The following is a 3,827-nucleotide window of genomic DNA, read 5'->3' on the forward strand; positions in this document are numbered from 1 at the left end:
TTGTATGGGAGAGGATGTTACATAAAACTCCATGTGGAAATCGGGCTGTTTGATTTCATCTTTCTCATTAAGTGACTACATGTCAAATATGATGTGAGGCATTTAGAAAACAAAAGGTCCACATTTCATTCATCATGAAAATCCACTTTCTGTAACCCTTCTTATACTTACACAGGGTTATCCATACTGTACCTCAGCATTATAGTGACACCATTACAAAGTATTATGTAATGCCTGGTTAGATTTTCAGTACATGCGGTCACTTACCTGGCTTCTATTTAGCAGGTAATGATACAGAAGGATGTCAGAACTAAGAAGAGTTGTTGTATACCTTAGGGGGGATCTCTAAGAGGCCACTGGAGAAGTCTTGCAGGTGGACAAGGAAGAAGCTCAGAGTCTAAAAATTTAAAAGGGAAAACTGATCAGAAAGCACCTTTTTCCTAGCCTGGAAATCCAGACCCAAATCCACAAGATTAAGAATTGGGCATCGAGTAATGAAAGTCGTACGGTTGTGCCGATGGACGATCGGATGGTTGACCAGCATCACACGCCACCATCGTGATGTCACGCCCACCACCCTGTCTGACACACTAAATCCTAGTGGACGGGAAATTGACAACTGCGTCAGTCTTTAACTAGCAAAGACACTTGCGTCGGGCTTTGCACTATGCTGCCCCTTGTGGAAGCTACTTCCCCCCCCTTACGTGCAAACTATTTGTAGTGATACAGTCTCTCTCTCCCTGCGAGTATAGTAGCTCGCTCTACCTGGACTAGTAAAGTATCAGCATGCGGTCAGGTCATGCTCTGATCGGCTTGGACATAGCAATCTCGATGGAGAGAGAAAAGGCGTCAACGTTAAACGCTATCACACTTTCCTTTATCCCCTCATTGGACTTACTTTGTGGGTACTACTGTGTGCGTGCATCAATAAGTAAGTCTGATGACGATGTTATGTAGGACTTATGAATGTATGTTAGCGACAGTAGGCTAATTTACGAGGGTGCTATTTTATGTGTGAGCGAATATTGCGCATCTGATCATGTGCGCTGCAAAAGTTATGTTTCTGTTAATTGAATGCGTCATTCAGTGCAAATAAAACAGAGAATGTAGTTTAATCTCAGTATTGATGGTATATTAGGTTATAAATGTCGCTCTGTTAAAGGCAAACGCTCCACTGTACTGTCGTTACACAGATCACGAACATCTGATTGTTTCTAGACTTTACGGCACCGTAGCTAAGTGAAAGTAGGTCCAGTTGTAATTTACTGCCCCCACCAGTGGCAGCAAGTAATACCGTCTATTTACAGAGGGCATTTAAATGTATTTCTGATTGCTTCTATGTTAACTGTTAGCCCATAGTAGTAGAAAAAAATAATTAATTATTAATTATAATTTTGAATTATTTAATAATTATTTTCACTATTCAAAATGAAATATCAAGATTCAACTCTGTCCTTGACCTCCCAAAAATAACATGGGAATACCAATTATGATAATAACAGTGGTGTCTGCTGATATTTAAATTAGATACTTTTTACCATTACTATTTATTATCACCTTTAAGTATGCGTATTCATCCGAAGGAAGTCCACATTGAATTACTAATAAGTTCAACAATTACTAGTAGATGTTTTCCACAGGATTAACTTTGCAGCAAGGTGACAGTATTTATAGCTGTTTAGGATATGTTAGTACTGATCCCCGATTACATCCTAAGTGATGTTTTGAGATGAAGAATTTCACTTCAGTGTCTTTTTAGGACAAATGTGAAAAAGCAGAACATAGACCACATTATCTGAGAATGCTTACAAAGACCTTTCAAATCACAAGCAATGACTTCCTACCATCTGTATGAATACAATATGACTTCCACCTAACTGAAATATTCATACAAGAGAACAGATGGCACCCTTTGAACGGCTCCCTAGTCTGGTTCCATATACACTTTTATAATGCGTATGAGCTTGTAGACCTTTATGTGTGGTTGTGTGTGAGTGCATGTGTGTATTTTGTGGCCTTTGACAGTTACCTGCAAACCCTTTTACTATATAACTGAAACACTGTACCACCACTGAGCAAAATAGATGAATAGGAGGGTCACGCTGAGCTCTTTAAACTGGCAGCTTCTGGCTGGCATTCACATTGGCTTTTCATTGTCAAGCAATCTTCATACTGCTCTTAATTTGTCAATCTTCAATCTTGATTGCCCTTTTACCAACAGACACTGCAATATTATGAGTCAGACAGTAATGGCTAAAAAATTATGAATTAATTTCAATCACAAAGACATAACCCAGAACATCTTCTTAATTGAGTTATCTAAATGGTGAGCATTTGAGCAGTCTTTGGTTGTTAATAAATATGTAAACACACAAGTTCAGCCTTTTTAAAGACTACTAATTAAAACTGAATGACTTGGTGAGCCCACAGCATCACAAAGTAATGAGAAAACATTTTCTGTAGACCACAAGAAAAAGATATAAACAGAAAGGATGGCAAAAGGCAAAATACATGCTACATTTTCACAGATTTACAAATTGCAAGTCACAGAAACTTTACTGTTAAGTGTTAGATATGTATGTAATTTTTGGTTCCCAATGTGGTCTCTTGTCCCTGAGTGAAAACTAAATAAAACAAAGAGATACATTTTCAGTGATAATATTTCAAAAATGTTTAAATATGATTCACTGACTTTGATGTGCCTGTGTGAAAAGCATTATGTGCATAGGCACGTGGCCTTATTATAAAGGGAATAGAGTTGAGAGGAAGCCAGATGTCATTTTGTATGAGTCAGAGAAAAAGTGTGATCAAAAACCACATTAGGTATGCTCATGGATGGATCATAAGCCACCAGAACTTTGAGGATCCTGTGTACTGACACAGACTTCCATACTATCTTAAAACATAACATAATCACAGAAAAAAACAAATATTATATATTAAAAATATATTGAAAATATCAATGGATGCTAGTTGCTATTGCTAGTTTAGAGGGTTGTTCATGAATTGATTAAAAATAGTTTGATCCCGGGCTGCTCCTGTCCATACATTTGGACGTGTCATTGAACAAGACACTGAAATCCCCGAGTGCTTCAGATATCTCAGTCGCTTTGGATCAAATTTTCAACCAAAACAATGTTATTTGAATCAATACTAACCATTTGCAATGAAACACCTTAATCTCTGTAGGCTCTTACCTACTCATTGCTGTCATATGGCACCAGGAGCAGAAATTGACAACCAGTACAGCTCCCTGGGTATGTAGTCAAACAGTATTGTAGTAGTACACCTGTATGGCCAAAAACAAACAATATATTTTCAGGTGAGATTCCACCTGAAAAAAAGACAACACATACAGTTTGGTCAATAAAAATAACTTCAATAACAGCAGCAATCATTTATATGCTGTACCTTTAATTGATACGTTTTTGAAACACATCAAACAACTTAAAAACTATTGGGTTTTGAACTCAAAATTGTTTTCACTTAACCTGTTATGACCTGAAAAATATCCTCACTTTAAAGGATTTCCTTCATCTGAAAAGACACTGATAAGACATTCAGACCTCATAAATGTATGTAAATAAATTAAAACACTCATACGTATGCATGAAATTAACTCCAGCGCTCCATCACTGCTGGGCCCCTGACCTTCACTGCCGCCCATGTGGCAGCACACCTGACCCCAGCGGTAGGGCTCCTTCGTGCTGGGCTTTTTGAAACATTCTTGGTCTAGCCCCTTGACTGAGACCACTTTGTCATTGAAGACCCCACCGGGAGCACCAGGCTCCTGACAACCCAGCCCTCAGGTTCATAGGGACACACAA

General features: G+C 38.2%; 1 long non-coding RNA gene across 1 annotated transcript in view; it reads right to left on the reverse strand.

The window, feature by feature from the left end:
* Window positions 1-227: 227 nt before the first annotated feature.
* The window catches only part of LOC116672593 (uncharacterized), a 5,446-nt gene continuing 1,846 nt past the window's right edge, over window positions 228-3,827 (reverse strand). Inside the window, exons 2-3 of the long non-coding RNA XR_004327597.1 lie at window positions 3,198-3,334; window positions 228-397 (exon numbers count right to left, since the gene is read on the reverse strand). This is a non-coding gene — a long non-coding RNA (uncharacterized LOC116672593). The remainder of the gene's footprint in view (window positions 398-3,197; window positions 3,335-3,827) is intronic.

Source organism: Etheostoma spectabile, chromosome 22 (assembly GCF_008692095.1).
Source record: "Etheostoma spectabile isolate EspeVRDwgs_2016 chromosome 22, UIUC_Espe_1.0, whole genome shotgun sequence".
Classification (NCBI taxonomy): Eukaryota; Metazoa; Chordata; class Actinopteri; order Perciformes; family Percidae; genus Etheostoma; species Etheostoma spectabile.